Source organism: Oncorhynchus gorbuscha, linkage group LG16 (assembly GCF_021184085.1).
Source record: "Oncorhynchus gorbuscha isolate QuinsamMale2020 ecotype Even-year linkage group LG16, OgorEven_v1.0, whole genome shotgun sequence".
NCBI classification, from domain to species: Eukaryota; Metazoa; Chordata; class Actinopteri; order Salmoniformes; family Salmonidae; genus Oncorhynchus; species Oncorhynchus gorbuscha.
The window spans coordinates 85,523,813-85,546,511 of record NC_060188.1 but is presented as its reverse complement, the minus strand read 5'-3'; the positions used below and the strand labels follow the sequence as shown (position 1 = coordinate 85,546,511).

The following is a 22,699-nucleotide window of genomic DNA, read 5'->3' as shown; positions in this document are numbered from 1 at the left end:
TCTGGTGCTCGGTGCCAACTTTTGAAAGATCCCAACCTGGCTTAGCATTCGCTATAATCAATCTGACAGACAGTAAATGGGATATAAAATACACTGAACGCCGATTGAAGAAAATACGATCTTAATTGCTGTACACTATAAATCGTTGCAGTTCTTCCTGCTTCATTTCCTGTCTCAGCCTTGTACACCGTTTTGTGTTATTCATTGTCTTTCAGAATGATGTGGGTCTTTAGCATTCTGTTATCAGATACAGCTTCTACTAGTGCCCTGGAGAACCACATTCCCTTTTTTCTGAATATGGAACCTATCTCAAATACTTTTAAAAATGTGTATACTATAATTCAAATGTAAATTAATCTAAATGCACTATTTTTTTTGCCCCACAATAGTCACTATTGTTTTCATAGTGTGCACACACTGTTGGCCAGAACTAAAACACATCATAGTACAGACAGAATCATGTGTAGAATGTCTCTGCAGTGCAGTCACCAGGAAAAATCTGTGCAACATCTTTGTGGTCAAATACAATTTATGTTTGGCAGTAATATTATGCTTTTCACTGGGGAACGACTGTATTCTGGGTGTGCTTAGAATAGAACAGTATAACTCTATGCACTGAGACAGAATCAGGAAGGACAGATGAGATACAGGATGATAGTGTAACCTTCAAGGCTAGATGGAGTGATTCAGAGCGAAGATGGATTTGGACATGAATAATAAGACTGCTTTCACCTTGATAATGTGAGAGCATTATTTCATACTCTGCCCTTCGTTCCAAATGTGTGTCTTTTTTCAATCCATTTGCCATCTGCTACAAACCGATCACAACTTGGACTGGTGCATGGATATTGCACATCCTCACATCCTCCTTTTTATATATTGTGGACACTGTATGCCAATCATATAGCATATCTGTCTTTATCAACAACAACAAAAACACAATACAACACGTATTTGTATTTTACATAGGCTACAGTATTACGTTAAAAGGTTTATCATTATCATCACCATCAACATCATGACCACCATCAACATTATCATCTCCATTATCACCACCATCAAGACCATCAGCATGACTGTCATCACCAACACCATTATCATCACCATCATCATCACTACCATCCTCACCATCATTACCATCCTCACCATCATTACCACCAACACCACCATCATTACCATCATCACCACCATCATTACCATCACCTCCATCACACCACCACCCTCACCTTCATCACCATCACACCATCATTACCACCATCACCACCATCCCACCTTCATTACCATCACAGCTTCATCATTACCACCATCACCACCATTCCACCTTCATCACCACCACCATCACATCATCACCATCCGTTTCATCATCACCACCACCATCACCACATAACCACCATCACCACCATCACATCACCATCATCACCACCATCACTTTCATCACCACCACCATCACATTTTCATCACCACCATCTCACTTTCATCACCACCATCACACCATCACCATCACACCTTCATCACCACCATCACACCTTCATCACCATCACATTTTCATCACCACCATCACACCATCACCATCACACTTTCATCACCATCACCTTCATCACCATCATCACCACCACCATCTCACCTTCATCACCACCACCATTCACACCTTCATCACCACCACCCCATCACACCTTCATCACCACCATCATCACCTTCATCACCACCATCATAATACCTTCATCACCATCACACCTTCATCACCCATCACACTTTCATCACCATCACATTTTCATCACCACCATCACACCATCACCATCACACCTTCATCACCATCACCTTCATCACCATCATCACCACCACCATCATCACCACCATCATAATACCTTCATCACCATCACACCTTCATCACCCATCACACTTTCATCACCATCACACTTTCATCACCACCATCACACTTTCATAACCACCATCACACCTTCATCACCACGCCCAATTTTTCAGTTTTTGATTTGTTAAAAAAGTTTGAAATATCCAATAAATGTCGTTCCACTTCATGACTGTGTCCCACTTGTTGTTGATTCTTCACAAAAAAATATGGTTTTATATCTTTATGTTTGAAGCCTGAAATGTGGCAAACGGTCGCAAAGTTCAAGGGGGCCGAATACTTTCGCAAGGCACTGTATATACTGTAAATCCATTTGGGCTCTGTCCACTTCTGTGAGCTATCGGACAGACAATGTTCCCTGTAGTATTTTTCTGAATTTATATATCATACTAGTGAGGTCACCTTTCTGATGTTCCTGTACTACTCAGGGCAACTTCTTTTTTTGTACATCACAACATCACATCCTGGTTTCCCAGAATTCTCTGCAATTGACATGTTCCAAGCATTTGTTTTCCTCTATTCTCCTGCACTTTTTAGTGTGTTCCTTTGAAGTGATGGAGAGTAGAGGGGCATAGAGAGTCTCTAGAGAGATATAGGGGGTAGAGAAGGAGATGGAAGGAGAGAGGAGGAGATGTGGAAGATGAAAGGACCAAAGGTTTCAGTGAAAAAGGTTAGGGGGACAATAGAAGAGAGGGATGGGGTAGTGCTTGCTTCAGTCTCACATCCCATCCTCTGCCGAGGGTAACCAACGGGGTTCAAGGTCATATCAACACTCCAATCAAACGTCTCCAATCCATGCCTCTTTGATTTAACCGGTCTGTCCTGAACTAGCAGACTGAGATCAAAAGATAACACACAGACTATCTCTCTCTCTCTCTTTTTCTCTCTCTCTCTCTTTTTCCTCTCTCGTTTTCTATTTTTCTCTCTTTCTCTCTTTCAATTAAATTTCAATTTAAGGGCATTATTGGCATGGGAAACATATGTTTACATTGCCAAAGCAAGTGAAGTAGATAATAAACAAAAGTGAAATAAACAATAAAAATGAACAGTAAACATTAACAAAAGATCCAAAATAATAAAGACAATTTCAAATGTCATATTATGTGCAAATAGTTAAAGTACAAAAGGTCAAATAAATCATCATAAATATGGGTTGTATTTACAATGGTGTTTGTTCTTCACTGGTTGCCCTTTTCTTGTGGCAACAGGTCACAAATCTTGCTGCTGTGATGTCAGACTGGTATTTCACCCAAAAGATATGGACGTTTATCAAAATTGGGTTTGTTTTTTAATTCTTTGTGTGTCTGTGTAATCTGAGGGAAATATGTGTCTCTAATATGGTCATACATTGGGCAGGAGGTTAGGAAGTGCAGCTCAGTTTCCACCTCATTTTGTGGGCAGTGAGCACATAGCCTGTCTTCGCTTGAGAGCCATGTCTGCCTACGGCGGCCTTTCTCAATAGCAAGGCTATGCTCACTGAGTCTGTACATAGTCAAAGCTTTCCTTAAGTTTGGGTCAGTCACAGTGGTCAGGTATTCTGCCACTATTTACATCTGTTTAGGGCCAAATAGCATTCTAGTTTGCTCTGTTTTTTTGCTAATTCTTTCCAATGTGTCAAGTAATTATGTTTTAGTTTTCTCATGATTTGCTTGGGTCTAATTGTGCTGCTGTCCTGGGGCTCTGTGGGGTGTTTTTGTGTTTGAACAGAGCCCCAGGACCAGCTTGCTTAGGGGACTCTTCTCCAGGTTCATCTCTTTGTAGGTGATGGTTTTGTTATGGAAGGTTTGGGAATCGCTTCCTTTTAGGTGGTTGATAATTAGAGTAATCGGCTCTGCACGCATTATTTGGTGTTTTACGGAGAGGATATTTTTGAAGAATTCTGCATGCAGACTTTCAATTTGTCCCATTTTGTGAATTCTTGATAGGTGAGTGTATCCCAAACAACCATAAAGGACAATGGGTTCTATAACTGATTCAAGTATTTTTAGCCAGATCCTAATTGGTATGTTGAATTTTATGTTCCTTTTTTTTGGTATAGAAGGCTCTGCTTGCCTTGTGGAAGTTACCTGTGGCACTAATGTTTAGGCTGAGGTATGTATAGTTTTTTTTGTGTGCTCTAGGGCAACGGTGTCTAGGTGGAATTCGTATTTGTGTTTCTGGCTACTGGACCTTTTTTGGAACACCATTATTTTGGTCTTACTGAGAGTTACTGTCAGGGCCCAGGTCAGACAGAATTTGTGCAGAAGATCTAGGTGCTGCTGTAGGCCCTCCTAGGTTGGGGACAGAAGCACCAGATCATCAGGTAAACAGTAGACATTTGACTTCAGATTCTAGTAGGGTGAGGTCGGCTCTCTCTCGTACCACATTCAGCGTTACCAAGAAACAGTAGTACTCTTTTGGTTTTTGGCTGGACTTTCAAAGTAGGCTGATATGTACTTGGAGAGTCTGTCAAACCAGTCTATTTGGTAAAACTCATTTGGCACCTGGGGGAACCATTTCATCAAAAGCGATTCTAGGATTATAGTAACACACACATACACCACCCTCAGTGGGGGAGGTCATGGCCGGATGCATATTGTCCTAACTTGAACCCTAACTCCTAACTTGAACCCTAACTCCTAACTTGAACCCTAACTCCTAACTTGAACCCTAACTCCTAACTTTAACCCTAACTCCTAACTTTAAGCCTAACTCCTAACTTTAAGCCTAACTCCTAACTTTAACCCTAACTCCTAACTTTAACCCTAACTCCTAACTTTAACCCTAACTCCTAACTTTAAGCCTAACTCCTAACTTTAAACCTAACTCCTAACTTTAACCCTAACTCCTAACTTTAACCCTAACTCCTAACTTTAACCCTAACTCCTAACTTTAAGCCTAACTCCAAACTTTAACCCTAACTCCTAACTTTAACCCCAACCTTAACCCTAACTCCTACTTTTCTCTGTTTCCTCTTACTGTAGGGTATCTAGAGAAAGTGGTGCAATCATGTTCTTTACTCTGTTTCCTCTTACTGTAGGGGATCTGGTGAAAGTGGTAATGCCAGGCATAATATGGTTTCACTCTTTCAGAGCAGGCCTGTGTCGTCTGTGTTAGACTGCTTAGTGGAGGAGGATTGACTGACAATGTCAAGTCTTAGCATTAGATGCTACTGTACTGTGGTGGTGATGGACATGTCTGTGGACTCATAATGGGATAGATGTCAAGACCAATGACATCTCTGTGTGTGACATTCTGTTAAAGACTAGGGCGATGTGTGTGTTTGATGGTGTCAGTGGACAGAGGGCATCATAGCGTCAGGAGAAGACTAAACCCGACAACCGAGTCCGTGAGTGTGTCCGTGCGTGTGTCCGTGCGTGTGTCCGTGCGTGTATGTGAGACTGAGTGGGAGGATGTGACAGAGTGCTCCCACCTTACTGTCACTCATTACTGGTGACAGATGTTCACTAGTCAGGTTTACTCAAGCAGACAGAGCACACTGTAGTAGAGGGACCGGTGTGACTGTGTGTGGTGCTGGCAACCTGGACCACTGACCACACAACAACCTGAGAGAGGAGGGCAGGACAGGAATGGAGAGAACAGGACAGGAGAGGTCAGATTCTTTTTTTAGACTGAATAATTCAGGAAGAGTGTCTGGCCTTTATTCTAATCTTTATTATGTACTGTCTGAAGACTCCAGTTCCTCTCTTCTATCTCAGAGACAGAGTGTGAGAGAGACAGTGTGAGAGACACACAGAGAGCGAGAGAGTGTAAGAGAGACAAAGAGAGAGTGGGGGGAGAGAGACAGACCGAGAGAGTGGGGGGAGAGAGACAGAACGAGAGAGTGGGGGAGAGAGACAGACCGAGAGAGTGGGGGAGAGAGACCGAGCAAGGGAGAGAGAGAGAGACAGAGAGAGAGACAGAGCTATAGGGGGAGAGAGAGGGAGAGACAAAGAGACAGAGAGTGTTAGAGACAGAGAGTGTTAGAGACAGAGAGAGAGACAGAGCTAGAGGGGGGAGAGAGAGGGAGAGACAAAGAGACAGAGAGTGTTAGAGACAGAGAGTGTTAGAGACAGAGAGTGTTAGAGACAGAGAGAGAGACAGAGCTAGAGGGGGGAGAGAGAGGGAGAGACAAAGAGACAGACAGAGTGTTAGAGACAGAGAGTGTTAGAGACAGAGAGAGAGACAGAGCTAGAGGGGGGAGAGAGAGGGAGAGACAAAGAGACAGAGAGTGTTAGAGACAGAGAGTGTTAGAGACAGAGAGTGTTAGAGACAGAGAGAGTGGGGGGAGAGAGACAGAGCTAGAGGGGAAGAGAGGTGGGAGAGAGGGTAGAGAGAGAGAGCGAGAGTGTGAGAGAGACAAAGAGAGCGAGACTGATAGTGTTGGAGAGTGTTGGAGACGGAGAGTGTTGGAGACGGAGAGTGTTGGAGACGGAGAGTGTTGGAGACGGAGAGTGTTGGAGACGGAGAGTGTTGGAGACCGAGACAGGGAGGAGAGAGACAGAGAGAGAGCCAGAGAGTATTGTGGAGCTAATCGTAATGTACAAAATCAGCAAAATGCCTGTGATAAGTGGTCGGTATGGAAGATATCGAGAAGAGCTTTGGGTCAGACTCCTCTTCTTGTCAGAGTGGGATGGGAAACTAAGGCAGATATATTTACATTGCATACATTAACACTAGGGCTGCCAGAGTTAATCAGTTAACGCGAGTAAAATTGTGAAATTTTACTGCACACATTTCTTTTATTGTCTGAAAGCATTCAAAATACACTGAAAACATCCAAAATCAACACATCAATATTCTTGTTATGCTTTTTGTATAAAAACAATTCAATTACAGCTCAATTTTTATTTTTAGTCTGGAATTTTTACCCCTTTTTCTCCCCAATTTCATGGTGTCCAATTGTTGTAGTAGCTACTATCTTGTCTCATCGCTACAACTCCCATACGGGCTCGGGAGAGACGAATGTTGAAAGTCATGCGTCCTCCGATACACAACCCAACCTAGCCGCACTGCTTCTTAACACAGCGCGCATCCAACCCGGAAGCCAGCCGCACCAATGTGTCGGAGGAAACCCCGTTCACCTGGCAACCTTGGTTAGCGAGCACAGCGCCCGGCCCGCCACTGGAGTCGCTGGTGCGCGATGAGACAAGGACATCCCTACTGACCAAGCCCTCCCTAACCCGGACGGCGCTAGGCCAATTGTGCGTCACCCCATGGACCTCCCGCGACCTCCCGGTCGCGGCCGGTCGCGGCCGGTCTGGGCGCGAACCCAGAGTCTCTGATGGCACAGCTGGCGCTGCAGTACAGCGCCCTTAACCACTGCGCCACCCGGGAGGCCTAAATTACAGCTCAATTTGAGCAAATTCAGAATTTGTGATTAATCGTGATTAGTCACAGCAAATCCTGTGATTAACTTGAAGGGTTTTAATTGTCTGACAGCCCTAGTTAACATACATGTCCAGTTGACATACATACAGTATACTGTATATAACACATCCTATCACATGTTATAAACACTGTTATAAATAATCTGCTCAGACCCCAACCAAGGAACATCAAAAGTTGTGTTATAAATTCACAGACAACACAAAGATTCCTTGATGTCCTTCCAGATTACCTCTGTCTACCCAAGGACGCCAGAGGACAAAAATAAGTTATCCACCTAACTGAGGAACTCAATTTAACCTTGCGCAATACCCTAGATGCAGTTGCACCCCTAAAAACTAAAAACATTTCTCATAAGAAACTAGCTCCCTGGTACACAGAAAATACCCGAGCTCTGAAGCAAGCTTCCAGAAAATTGTAACGGAAATGGCGCCACACCAAACTGGAAGTCTTCCGACTAGCTCGGAAAGACAGTACCGTCCAGTATCGAAGAACCCTTACTGCTGCTCGATCATCCTATTTTTCCAACTTAATTGAGGAAAATAAGAACAATCCGAAATTCCTTTTTGATACTGTCACAAAGCTAACTAAAAAGCAGCATTCCCCAAGAGAGGATGGCTTTCACTTCAGCAGTGATAAATTCATTAACTTCTTTGAGGAAAAGATCATGATTATTAGAAAGCAAATTACAGACTCCTCTTTAAATCTGCGTATTCCTTCAAAGCTCAGTTGTCCTGAGTCTGCACAACTCTGCCAGGACCTAGGATCAAGAGAATGTTTTAGTACTATATCTCTTGACACATTGATGAAAATAATCATGGCCTCTATAAACCTTCAAGCTGCATACTGGACCCTATTCCAACTAAACTAGTGAAAGAGCTGCTTCCTGTGCTTGGCCCTCCTATGTTGAACATAATAAACGGCTCTCTATCCACCGGATGTATACCAAACTCACTAAAAGTGGCAGTGAAAAAGCCAAACCTTGACCCAGAAAATATAAAAAACTATCGGCCTATATCGAATCTTCCATTCCTCTCAATTTTTTTTGAAAAGGCTGTTGTGCAGCAACTCACTGCCTTCCTGAAGACAAACAATGTATACGAAATGCTTCAGTCTGGTTTTAGACCCCATCATAGCAGTGAGACTGCACTTGTGAAGATGGTAAATTACCTTTTAATGGCATCAGACCGAGGCTCTGCATCTGTCCTCGTGCTCCTAGATCTTAGTGCTGCTTTTGATACCATCGATCACCACATTCTTTTGGAGAGATTGGAAACCCAAATTGGTCTACACGGACAAGTTCTGGCCTGGTTTAGATCTTATCTGTCGGAAAGATATCAGTTTGTCTCTATGAATGGTTTGTTCTCTGACAAATCAACTGTAAATTTCAGTGTTCCTCAAGGTTCCGTTTTAGGACCACTATTGTTTTCACTATATATTTTACCTTGGGGATGTCATTCGAAAACATAATGTTAACTTTCACTGCTATGCGGATGACACACAGCTGTACATTTCAATGAAACATGCGCTACGGTCACAAGACGCAGGCCCCCTAATTGTCCCTAGAATTTCTAAGCAAACAGCTGGAGGCAGGGCTTTCTCCTATAGAGCTCCATTTTTATGGAATGGTCTGCCTACCCATGTGAGAGACGCAAACTCGGTCTCAACCTTTAAGTCTTTACTGAAGACTCATCTCTTCAGTGGGTCATATGATTGAGTGTAGTCTGGCACAGGAGTGTGAAGGTGAACGGAAAGGCTCTGGAGCAACGAACCGCCCTTGCTGTCTCTGCCTGGCCGGTTCCCCTCTTTCCACTGGGATTCTCTGCTTCTAACCCTATTACAGGGGCTGAGTCACTGGCTTACTAGGGCTCTGTCATACCGTCCCTAGGTGGGGTGCGTCACTTGACTGGGTTGAGTCACTGATGTGATCTTCCTGTCTGGGTTGGCGCCCCCCCTTCGGTTGTGCCGTGGCGGAGAACTTTGTGGGCTATACTCGGCCTTGACTCAGGATGGTAAGTTGGTGGTTGACGATATCCCTCTAGTGGTATGGGGGCTGTGCTTTGGCAAAGTGGGTGGGGTTATATCCTTCCTGTTTGGCCCTGTCCTGGGGTGTCCTCGGATGGAGCCACACTGTCTCCTGACCCCTCCTGTCTCAGCCTCCAGTATTTATGCTGCAGTAGTTTATGTGTCGGGGGGCTAGGGTCAGTTTGTTATATCTGGAGTACTTCTCCTGTCCTATCCGGTGTCCTGTGTGAATTTAAGTATGCTCTCTCTAATTCTCTCTTTCTTTCTCTCTCTCGGAGGACCTGAGCCCTATGACCATGCCTCAGGATTACCTGACATGATGACTCCTTGCTGTCCCCAGTCCACCTGGCCGTGCTGCTGCTCCAGTTTCAACTGTTCTGCCTGTGATTATTATTATTTGACCATGCTGGTAATTTATGAACATTTGAACATCATGGCCATGTTCTGTTACAATCTCCACCCGGCACAGCCAGAAAAGGACTGGCCACCCCACATAGCCTGGTTCCTCTCTAGGTTTCTTCCTAGGTTTTGGCCTTTCTAGGGAGTTTTTCCTAGCCACCGTGCTTCTACACCTGCATTGCTTGCTGTTTGGGGTTTTAGGCTGTGTTTCTGTACTGTAACTTTGAGATATCAGCTGATGTACGAAGGGCTATATAAATAAATTTGGACAAAAAAATACTTAAATAAACATAAACTGACTGCCAAACATGCTTCGGCATACAAACAAAATGTACATACATGTTAATACTGTATGTGTCATGTGAACAAACAGAAATGGGGAGCAGAAAAAGCCATGGTTTCAAGATACCTAAATGTTATATCTGTCTCAGTGAGAACACATGTCATTTTCATTCACAGCTGTTGCCTCTTTATGCAACGTTATTTCCTCTCTTAAACGAAAGGTTTAGCTGATTGTGTAAAACTGCCAGACCTTCCTCAATGTGCTTCTCATTCTGGCCAAATCTGAGGAGGAAAAGGGTCTATTTATGCCAAAACTACACGGCCCTATGTATCACAAACTCTAGCTTAAATAACACAAAAATGAAATAGATTTACAGTAGTGAATAGACAGTGACAGCAGTATTCTTCACTGAGACCTGGTTCTCTGAGATCAGCATCTGCAGCCCACATGCAATCTAAAATTATACTTCCAGCAGCCGGCAGTACAGCAGGCATTGACTGTAGCTCCGCTGTGGTCTCTATGGCTGTGGTCTCTATGGCTGCGTCCTCTATGGCTGCGTCCTCTATGGCTGTGGTCTCTATGGCTGCGTCCTCTATGGCTGTGGTCTCTATGGCTGCGTCCTCTATGGCTGCGTCCTCTATGGCTGCGTCCTCTATGGCTGCGTCCTCTATGGCTGTGGTCTCTATGGCTGCGTCCTCTATGGCTGTGGTCTCTATGGCTGCGTCCTCTATGGCTGCGTCCTCTATGGCTGCGTCCTCTATGGCTGTGGTCTCTATGGCTGCGTCCTCTATGGCTGTGGTCTCTATGGCTGCGTCCTCTATGGCTGCGTCCTCTATGGCTGCGTCCTCTATGGCTGCGTCCTCTATGGCTGTGGTCTCTATGGCTGCGTCCTCTATGGCTGTGGTCTCTATGGCTGCGTCCTCTATGGCTGCGTCCTCTATGGCTGCGTCCTCTATGGCTGTGGTCTCTATGGCTGCGTCCTCTATGGCTGTGGTCTCTATGGCTGCGTCCTCTATGGCTGCGTCCTCTATGGCTGCGTCCTCTATGGCTGTGTCCTCTATGGCTGCGTCCTCTATGGCCGTCGTCCTCTATGGCTGTCGTCTTTATGGCTGTGGTCTCTATGGCTGTAGTCTCTATGGCTGCGTCCTCTATGGCTGTGGTCTCTATGGCTGCGTCCTCTATGGCTGTAGTCTCTATGGCTGTGGTCTCTATGGCTGCGTCCTCTATGGCTGCGTCCTCTATGGCACATTATTCCCTATATAATGCACAACCTATGGTCCCTGGTCAGAAGTAGTGTACTGCGTAGGGTTGGGTACTATTTTGGAAACACACATCCTATGTGAACAGGAGGTGGACAGAGGAGCAGGAGAGTGGTGAGGAGTGTTACTGGCGTCTGGTGCTTTTAATAGACTAACCAACCGACCTACGTGTCAACCACAGTGTGGGCTAGGAACCACAGGTACTGCAGATGGCAAATGAAAAGGTACCCAAATAAAATTACAATTTAAAAACAAATGTTAACACACTGTGGTCACAAGTAGTGGGTTAATATGTATTAGAGGATAATATAAGAGCAATTATTGAGTGTAAAATGTGACAGACTGTTCGAGACTAGTATACATGCCTCTGTGTGTAGTATGATTTTGTTCTAGACTAGTATACATGCCTCTGTGTGTAGTATGATTTTGTTCTAGACTAGTATACATGCCTCTGTGTGTAGTATGATTTTGTTCTCGACTAGTATACATGCCTCTGTGTGTAGTATGATTTTGTTCTAGACTAGTATACATGCCTCTGTGTGTAGTATGATTTTGTTCTAGACTAGTATACATGCCTCTGTGTGTAGTATGATTTTGTTCTAGACTTATACATGCCTCTGTGTGTAGTATGATTTTGTTCTAGACTAGTATACATGCCTCTGTGTGTAGTATGATTTTGTTCTAGACTAGTATACATGCCTCTGTGTGTAGTATGATTTTGTTCTAGACTAGTATACATGCCTCTGTGTGTAGTATGATTTTGTTCTAGACTAGTATACATGCCTCTGTGTGTGTGTAGTATGATTTTGTTCTAGACTAGTATACATGCCTCTGTGTGTAGTATGATTTTGTTCTAGACTAGTATACATGCCTCTGTGTGTAGTATGATTTTGTTCTAGACTAGTATACATGCCTCTGTGTGTAGTATGATTTTGTTCTAGACTAGTATACATGCCTCTGTGTGTAGTATGATTTTGTTCTAGACTAGTATACATGCCTCTGTGTGTAGTATGATTTTGTTCTAGACTAGTATACATGCCTCTGTGTGTAGTATGATTTTGTTCTAGACTAGTATACATGCCTCTGTGTGTAGTATGATTTTGTTCTAGACTAGTATACATGCCTCTGTGTGTAGTATGATTTTGTTCTAGACTAGTATACATGCCTCTGTGTGTAGTATGATTTTGTTCTAGACTAGTATACATGCCTCTGTGTGTAGTATGATTTTGTTCTCGACTAGTATACATGCCTCTGTGTGTAGTATGATTTTGTTCTAGACTAGTATACATGCCTCTGTGTGTAGTATGATTTTGTTCTAGACTAGTATACATGCCTCTGTGTGTAGTATGATTTTGTTCTAGTATACATGCCTCTGTGTGTAGTATGATTTTGTTCTAGACTAGTATACATGCCTCTGTGTGTAGTATGATTTTGTAAAAGAGAAAGTACATGAATGCAAAGTATTTTTTAAAAATGTGTGTGCGCTTGTGTGTGTGTGTGTGTGTGTGAGTGCGCTCGTCTGTGTGTGCCCTCGTCCGTGTGGGTGTGTGTGTGTGCGCTCGTCCGTGTGTGTGTGTGCACTCGTCCGTGTGTGTAGGCCTGTGTGTGTGTGTGTGTGTGTGTGCGCTCGTCCGTGTGTGTAGGCCTGTGTGTGTGTGTGTAGCCTACTGTATAATAAAAGTGCAATTATTGCGTGTCAAATGTTTTTGTAAAAGAGAAAGGACACAGTGTGCACTGTGCCTGTGTGTGGGTGTGTGTAGACTACTGTGTGTATATCTTAGGTATGCTGTTCCACAGGAGAGACCAGACAGACCAGAGTGCTGTGCTGCATGCCTGAAGTGGGGCCTGAAGAGTCACACCCCGCTGTGAAACGGTTCCTGTAACTACTCCTGCAACTGTACACTCAAATGTCCCTCAGAAGCCTGGTTAAAGAGCCTTCCTGTCTCCTTGTGTGTGTGTGTGTGTGTGTGTGTGTGGGGGCGGGGGGGTTGGAGTAATTTTTATGGGTTGTTTATTTCATTATATTATATAGTGTAATATCTGATGTAATATGAACCTTGAAAAGTGGTGCTTGTGTGGGAGCATAATAGGTTTCCTTATACATAAAAAGCGTTGCTGTAGCATCCCTTTTGTCCTGGCCTCACAGCAGGGTTCTCTGGCATAGTGTCGCAGTAATATACATGGATAGTGAGACATTTTTTTATAGCGTCCCAAACGATTCGCCCCCTCACCAAGCTTCCTCCTTCACCAGGCAATGCGCTAAAGTCAAGTTACATACTATTTACTGTAGCCCTTCATATAGAGCGGCTCCTATACAGTGGGCTCAGCTGGGAACGGTATTATTACCGAGTTTGCTGTTTCCATCCGTCAATCGTCCTGCTAGGCTGAACAGGTGCGGAGAGGAAGGGGGCAATGGCAGTTTCAGCGAGTCCTGGTCCTCCAATTAGGAAAAGCACACATTACCACGTGAACAAAGCCGCTGTCTGAGTGATATGGGGACAGGCAGCTCGAGGAGCAGGGGAACGCACATTTAACTGGAAGTAGGCTAAAGGTACCGGGCGGGGACTGAAACCAAGCTATTACGGTAATTGATTTATCATCACACATTTATGCTGCCGTTTTGTGGATGCGGTCGGAATGGTCAGCGGTTGGTTGTTGTCTCTGTTATTTTTGTGAGGCTACAAGCGGGCATAGTGAATTCCGATCCAAAGAACGAACATCGCTAACACAGGCATTGTAGGATATCAGGCAACGGTACCGTGAGATTTGCTATGCTTCTCAATCAAGCGTCATAAAGTATTGATAGTTAACACAGCCTCGTAATCCCTCCTGAGCCCTCTCCGAACCATTGAATTCAAGTATGCTAATTGAACTTTATCCTATCATTTAATTTGACGCCCCTGCTATTGTGAGAATAGTCTATGTGTTGGTGCAGCGAGGCAGGCTGCTATAACCTACTTAAATTATTTATTAGACTGTGTGGCTGGAAGAAATCAATGCTAATTTTGAATGGAGACACAAATAGCCTGAAATTAGACATTTCTTGCACAATCAACTTTTTATTTATCAAAAAAGAATGTTCCCATACAAATGCCACAGGGCAGTAATTGAAGTCCCCGTATTAAGTTTGTCTTAATCAATATCCAATGTGTTAATGTGAGTAGTGCAGCTCTTACTACACATTTACCAAGTAAATGTATAGACATGTTATTTCTAGTAGTTTATATGGCTGTGATATAGTTCAGCTTGATGTTTTGATCTCCGTGCACCAAGCCACTGTCTACCCATCCTGTCAGTATACCCAGTGCTGGCGCTCTCTCAGCGCTCATAATCAACTGATCCTGTCCACGCATGCGCGGTTACCATTCATCTTTGAATTTCGTGCAAGAAAGAAACGAGCAGGCGGGTCGTGCTGGTGTCAAACGTGCGAGCTCTGTCGCTGAACGTCGGCACTTGGTTTTTGGTCCTACCAGCGATCAGAACGGTGCCTGTTATCAACCAACGTGTGTTTGGATATCTTTTCCCACTTCAGTAACACTTCAACCGTAAGTAGTCAGAATATATTTGGCATCGAACCCGGTTTGTTCGGGGATAAAGTAGTCATTCAGCTTGCGGCTTGTTGTGGGCTCCGGTCTGTAGTAGCAAGCTCGAACTGTCGACGGAGTGGCGTGTAGGGTCACCGGGACCTGTGTCGGTGTATCTGTTGTCGCTAGCTAACTTTGTAACAACTGTGTAATTGTTCTAGACAACTAAGGAAAATATACTGTTTTGTGAATTGGTACATTGTTGCTAATTTAATCAACTCTAATGGTAAATGTAAATAACGAACAAATAACTTTTTTGACTATCAAGCAAACTAGCCAAAGCAAATGATATACTCACTCGCTATACGTCGATGTTTTCACCACCTGTGCTGTTTGGACGAGTATTTCTATAGGACCGACTAATCCATTTGTCACCTTTTTGACACTAGTAACTTAATATACATGTGAATATTTGTTTGCTCACAAAAGCAGCCATCAATAGACGGTGTTATAACATCACCTACTGGAGCAGGTGTCAGTACTTCCGCAGTGAATAGGCTATTAAGAGGAGTGTTTAGGCTAGTAGCTAGTACTACTATGGCTAAATCATATCAACACTAAACTGTCAGCAGTTGCTTCATAACATATAACAATTTTAAATTAATCGTTATCAAAATTAGTACTAGAAATTGTTAAAATGAACGCATTGTGTTTGTGGCGTGTCTTGGGAAATGTATTTGAATTGTCTTACTTCTGGTTTTGCTGTTTTGACTGTGCTCTGCGCTCTTTCTGATGTCTGTAAGCAATACTCGAGTAAACAAATCAAGGTCTAAAGTAAACAAACTAGTATATTGCTTTATTGTCATGGTTTCACAGTTTCATTGCCATGTGAAACTCCAACATGAGTGTCTGGGAACAAAGAGAAAAACACTGGGGCTTATTTCCTCATTGGGGTTTGTGTCCCTCTCATCTCTTCCTCATTGCTGTGTGTGTGTGTGTGTGTGTGTGTGTGTGTGTGTGTGTGTGTGTGTGTGTGTGTGTGTGTGTGTGTGTGTGTGTGTGTGTGTGTGTGTGTGTGTGTGTGTGTGTGTGTGTGTGTGTGTGTGTGTGTGTGTGTGTGTGTGTGTGTGTGTGTGTGTGTGTGTGTGTGTGTGCAAGCGAGTGAGTGTGAGTTTAGCGTTAAGCTCTGCATATGGCTCGAAATGGCTCTTTTTGCTGGCAGAAATAGCAAATAGTTTGTGGGCATAGATGTGTGGTGCCAAAATGTTTAAAAAAAATTATTGAATCTGATTGAATTTGTTATGTAAAGGTACAGAATGACAGATTTGAAATATTGGGCAATATGCTTACATGTAGCTTCTTCCAACCTACCTGCTTTTTCAAGTGTCACAAATGAGCAGGTTTTGGTGCTGTAGTGGACTCCAATGGCCATCTGAATAGAGCGAGAGAGATGGTGTGTTCCCATGGGGTAAAGGTTAAAGTTCAGAGCTTTGTCACTTTAGAAAGACCCTCTGTCACATTTACTGCCACTCTGATGACTCCATGGCCTTTTTGTTTTCTCCTATTGAGTGCCCCGTGGGATGTGTGTATGATGCTTAGTTCATACACTGCAGAGATTTCTGGCCAAGTGGTTCTCACTTGGGGAATGTTATGTTTACGAGAGAAAATTACAGTGACCAGACGCATAAAAATACCTTTATCTTGAATGCAACCAAGTTTTTATGTTATTTCTGTTGGTGAAGATGAAGCTGTGGTCAGAAAAATGTGTGGATTCACTGCACAGTTAGAATAGAGAACACCCTGTTTTCCAGTTCACAATCACCACATAATGTAACTGTACTCCACTATGGACTCCCGTGGGCTTGATAAACGGAGTCTGAGAAAATGTGAAGACATAGAATTTAGATATACAGTGTGTAACTGTTTACCCATCCTATGAGCTCAATAAACGGCCAGCAGTTGTCATTATTAAAAGGGTAGTACAGCAGCACTCCTCTCGTATACAGCACCATACAGTTTCAGTTGTCATTATTAAAAGGGGAGTACAGCACCATACAGTTTCAGTTGTCATTATTAAAAGGGGAGTACAGCTCCATACAGTTTCAGTTGTCATTATTAAAAGGAGAGTACAGCTCCATACAGTTTCAGTTGTCATTATTAAAAGGGGAGTACAGCACCATACAGTTTCAGTTGTCATTATTAAAAGGGGAGTACAGCACCATACAGTTTCAGTTGTCATTATTAAAAGGGAGTACAGCACCATACCGTTTTAGTTGTCATTGCTGTGGATACAGAGAGGTGATTGGATGACTCTTGGTATTGGCTTATCTTCCATTAATATAATTTATGTTGACCCTGGCCTAGATGTTGGAGTCAATGTGATTTATAGGACACACACACACATTTAGACTTTAAAAACAGTTTTTACTATGGAGAACTCAGCCTTGTGTTTGTTTGTAGGCATACTGTATGTGTTCTGTATGCAGGTTTGCCTAATAGATGGAAAGGGATCATTTTCCTCAGTCACTCTTGATGTGACTGAGATGTACAGTGGGGAAAAAAAGTATTTAGTCAGCCACCAATTGTGCAAGTTGTCCCACTTAAAAAGATGAGAGGCCTGTAATTTTCATTATAGGTTTACTTCAACTATGACAGACAAAATGAGATGTTTTTTCTCCAGAAAATCACATTGTAGGATTTTTAATTAATTTGCAAATTATGGTGGAAAATAAAGTATTTGGTCAATAACAAAAGTTTATCTCAATACTTTGTTATATACCCTTTGTTGGCAATGACGAGGTCAAACCTTTTCTGTAAGTCTTCACAAGGTTTTCACACACTGTTGCTGGTATTTTGGCCCATTCCTCCATGCAGGTCTCCTCTAGAGCAGTGATGTTTTGGGGCTGTTGCTGGGCAACACAGACTTTCAACTCCCTCCAAAGATTTTCTATGGGGTTGAGATCTGGAGACTGGCTAGGCCACTCCAGGACCTTGAAATGCTTCTTACGAAGCCACTCCTTCGTTGCCCGGGTGGTGTGTTTGGGATCATTGTCATGCTGAAAGACCCAGCCACGTTTCATCTTCAATGCCCTTGCTGATGGAGGTTTTCACTCAATCTCACGATACATGGCCCCATTCATTCTTTCCTTTACATGGATCAGTCGTCCTGGTCCATTTGCAGAAAAACAGCCCCAAAGCATGATGTTTCCACCCCCATGCTCCACAGTAGGTATGGTATTCTTTGGATGCAACTCGGCATTCTTTGTCCTCCAAACACGACGAGTTTAGTTTTTACCAAAAAGTAATATTTTGGTTTCATCTGACCATACGACATTCTCCCAAAATTCTTCTGGATCATTCAAATGCTCTCTAGCAAACTTCAGACGGGCCTGGACATGTACTGGCTTAAGCAGGGGGACACGTCTGGCACTGCAAGATTTGAGTCCCTGGCGGCGTAGTGTGTTACCGATGGTAGGCTTTGTTACTTTGGTCCCAGCTCTCTGCAGGTCATTCACTAGGTCCCCCTGTGTGGTTCTGGGATTTTTGCTCACCGTGATCATTTTGACCCTACGGGGTGAAATCTTGCATGGAGCCCCAGATCTAGGGAGATTATCAGTGGTCTTGTATGTCTTACATTTCCTAATAATTACTCCCACAGTTGATTTCTTCAAACCAAGCTGCTTACCTATTGCAGATTCTGTCTTCCCAGCCTGGTGCAAGTCTACAATACAGGTCTGTGAGAGCCAGAAATCTTGCTTGTTTGTAGGTGACCAAATACTTATTTTCCACCATAATTTGCAAATAAATAAATTAAAAATCCTACAATGTGATTTTCTGGATCCCCCCCCCCCCCCATTTTGTCTGTCATAGTTGAAGTGTACCTATGATGAAAATTACAGGCCTCTCATCTTTTTAAGTGGGAGAACTTGCACAATTGGTGCTGACTAAATACTTTTTTGCCCCACTGTATGTGAGTCTCTCTTCTCTTTCTCAATTCAATTTCATTTTAAGGGCTTTATGGGCATGGGAAACATGTTTACATTACCGAAGCAAGTGAAATAGATAATAAACAAAAGTGAAATTAACAGCAAACATTACACTTACAAACGTTCCAAAAGAATAAAGACATTTCAAATGTCTTATAATTTGCAAATAGTTAATTTACAAAAGGGATTGTTACGGTAATGAGTGAAGAGGTGTGGAGTCAGGCGCAGAGAGCAAAAGATGTGGGAAAAACAACACGCTTTAATATCCCGGAAACATAACATGTACAAAAGTGAAACACAAATGAACAGAAATATAAACGGACAGCGTGAAACCCAAATGCCAACAAAATACACTCAACCAACAAAACAGACGAACAAGCCCGCACGAAACAGAAGCGGGCTAAACAGACTATATAAAACCCTATCCTAACAACCAAACTAGAAACAGGTGCTACCAATTAGACAAAACTAAACAAACACAGAACAACGGATCGGCGATAGCTAGTAGAACGGCGACGACGCCTGCCGAGCGCCACCCGAACAAGAAGGGGAGTCACCTTCGGTAATATTCGTGACAGGGATAGTAAATAAACATAAATATGGGTTGAATTTACAATGGTGTTTGTTCTTCACTGGTTGCCCTTTTCTTGTGGGAACAGGTCACAAATGTTGCTGTTGTGACTGCACCATATCATCCAAAAGATGGGATTTTATCAAAATTGGGTATGTGGGTCTGTGCAATTGGAGGGAAATATGTGTCTCTAATATGCTCATACATTTGTCAGGAGGTTAAAGTGCAGCTCAATTTCCATCTCATTTTGTGGGCAGTGTGCACATAGCCTGTCTTCCCTTGAGAGCCAGGTCTGTCTACGGCGGCCTTTCTCAATTCTCTCTCTTCCTTCTGTCTCTCAATTCAAAGGGCTTTATTGGCATGGGACATTTTTTTTACATTGCCAAAACAGATGGAATATAGACAATAAACAAGGGAAATAAACAGTAAACATTACACTCACAAAAGTTTTAAAATAATATATACATTTCAAATGTTATATTATTTTCTATGTACAGTGTGAAAATAGTATAAATGGGAAAATAAATAAACAAGATAAATATAGGTTTAGGATATGCACGATATATTGGTGAACATATCGGAATCGGACAATATTAGCTAAAAATGCCAACATCGGTATCGACCGATGTCTAGTTTAACGGCGATGTTAAAAACAGATGTCAAAGCTGCTGTGCATACCTATATAATGTAGGTAGGTACAGGACGTAATAACGCCACTTCAAATGTTGCACTACACGTGCAACACAGCATTCCTCACCTAGCCCACAATGTCTGCTGTGTGGATCGAGCAGTCAACACGTCCAGCAGTCATTTGAAAGGGTAAGACAATTTCAGCGAGACGACTCAAAAGGCAAAATCCATTAACTCCAAGATAATGGAATTCATTGCCCTTGACAGTCAACCATTGTCTGTCGTGGGTGATGTTGGCTTTCGCCGACTGGTCGAGCACCGGTACACACTACCAAGTGCGCTATTTTTCAGATGTTGCCCTGCCGGAGTTACACATTAATAGCATCACTGCTATTCGCTTCACGACATACATACTATGTAATGCCGTTTGGGTCTTTGCGTGTCCTAAAATATACAGTAACACTGTGAAAGCTGTACATAATTCTGCAAACAAGCAAATACAGGCCACAAACGATGTGTTTACAATAACGCGTAGGTAATAAAGCATCATTTGTTCGACCGCAACTTCTGGGGTAGTTAGCTTTAATTTAGTATCTAGCACCAATACAACCAGCCTGAAAACAATGACCAGTAGAAACTGCAGTCATTTTCATTATTCTTAGCAATGATTTAGGAATCCTTCAGTAAGTATTAGCTTGGTTGCCACTTGTTGTTCACCTATTGAAATTGAACTTCAGTTCAAGAAAATAAATAGCTACTTAACCCTGTTGCCCAAAAGCTAATGTTATAAGCAGCCAGCTAGCTTCATCTGGCTACTGAGGCTCGACCGAAGAGGGTTATGTGTTGTGACGCTAGCCACAATAAGAATTAGGCACAATAGTGGAATTTGCAGTTTTCCATCAAAATAAGTGTCATTGACAGTGATGCAAATTAATACAAATAGTAGAATTATTCCATACTTTTATTTTGAAGGCTAACTGCAAAGTCCACAATTGTGGCTAATCCTTATTGCGGCTAGCTTCACATAGATGGTCCTGACCACCATTAATCAAATAAGAACTGTCTTATAAATGAGGGTTATTTTAGATGATGACACCTAGCTAACTGTAGCTACTGGAACAGATTATGTTATTTGATTTATCTTTTTTTGACACACAAAGACCCAGACGGTGTTCCATAGAAGTCCTGGTTGAGAATGAAGCGACTGAACAACAAAACGGCACAGCAAGTAAGTGGGTTTTGAAAGAAATAGGTTTTGATGATGTTTTACTGGTAATAGGGACATACGCAAATGCCAACAAAACAACTTTTTGGTCAGTGTGTATATAACTTTTCTTTAACTAGGCAAGCCCATTAAGAACAAATTCTTATTTACAATGACGGCCCGGACAACGCTGGGCCAATTGTGCGCCGCCCTATGGGACTCCCAATCATGGCCGGATGTGATACAGCCTGGATTCGAACCAGGGACTGTAGTGACGCCGCTTGCACTGAGATGCTGTGCATTAGACCGCTGCGTCCATGTGTGTGTGTTAAATATTTACTTGTACTAGAATGCTTAATACTGCTAAAATGTTAAATACTGGTTATCGGTATCAGGTTTTTTGTCAAGGAAAATATCGGTATCGGCCAAAAATGTCATCAGTGCATCACTAATATGTTGTATTTACAATGTTGTCTGTGCTCCACTTGCTGCCCTTTTCTCATGACAACGGCCCACAAATTTAGCTGCTGTGCTTGCAGATCTGTGGCAATTATCTCTAATGTGGTCAAGCATTGGATATACTTCTGTCTCACTCGCTCACTCTCTCCCTTCTGTCATTCTCTCTACTCTCTCCTACCTTCACTCTCTTTCTCCTTCTCCCTACTCTCTCACCCATCTTTCTCTGCATGTCTTTCTCTCTCTCCCTAGTATCTCTCTCCCTACTATTTATCTCTCTCTCTCCTTTCTCCCTTTTCCTTCCCTCTCTCTCTGCCCCCCCTCTTCTCTTTCTCCCTTTTCCTTCCCTCTCTCTCTGCCCCCCCCTCTTCTCTTTCTCCCTTTTCCTTCTCTCTCTCTGCATCTCTCACACTTGCTCCGTGTCTTCTCCTTCCTACTGATTGGATCTATTCCTGCATTCCATGCAGAGGTGATAGGAAATGTGAACGGTGGGAGTGAATATGAGCTTTTTCCCTCTGTCAGTGTCCAGGCCATGGCAGTTAAGGTCTGTCTGATTCTTCTTTCTCTCCTGAGGTTGGTCAGCAGAAACGGTCTGAAACTGAGAAGCATCGTAGCCATTGTTCTCTAGCCAGTCGGGAAGATCAGACGTTATATTGTTTGTTGTATTTTTTTTTGCATGACACAAACATTTTTTCTTCTCTTGTGTATGGATGCAGTCAGATGGAGAAGAAGTGAAGTGAAGGCTGGAGAATAGGTGTGTCTGTTTGTGAGGTTAAGAGATAGCATCACTGAGTCAGCAGGTTTCAGCCAGGCTGGCCCTTTTTACTGCTAAGAGCAGGAAGATTGTAAACAGCTCTTTTAAGAGCTGAAGGTCAGGTCAGTATCCTCCCTGAGGCTGTGTGTGTGCGCTTGTGTGTCAGGGTTTCCGTTAGGAAAATGTGGCGCCAGACATTTGACCAGCTGCATTTGAATTTACAGGACCCCGTTAACCCGGTAATTGCCCCCCCCCCCCCCCCCCAAAGAATCCAATAAGTAAAAATAACAAAAAAGTCATATTGTGAAATAATGCATTTGAGCCTTTTCTTTGATGGAAATACCAGTCGATGTAAATGTATTTGACTGGTCATG

General features: G+C 43.0%; 1 protein-coding gene across 8 annotated transcripts in view; it reads left to right on the top strand.

Moving 5' to 3' along the window:
• Positions 1-13,570: 13,570 nt before the first annotated feature.
• The window catches only part of LOC123999283 (spermatid perinuclear RNA-binding protein-like), a 209,602-nt gene continuing 200,473 nt past the window's right edge, over positions 13,571-22,699 (top strand). For 3 of the 8 annotated variants that reach the window (XM_046304891.1, XM_046304885.1, XM_046304888.1), the window contains exon 1: positions 14,574-14,745. The gene's annotated coding sequence lies outside the window, so the exon portion shown is untranslated. Of the gene's footprint in view, positions 13,785-14,572; positions 14,746-21,071; positions 21,140-22,699 lie in introns of those variants that run through there. The other 5 variants (XM_046304892.1, XM_046304886.1, XM_046304889.1 and 2 more) reach the window with 4 other exon arrangements.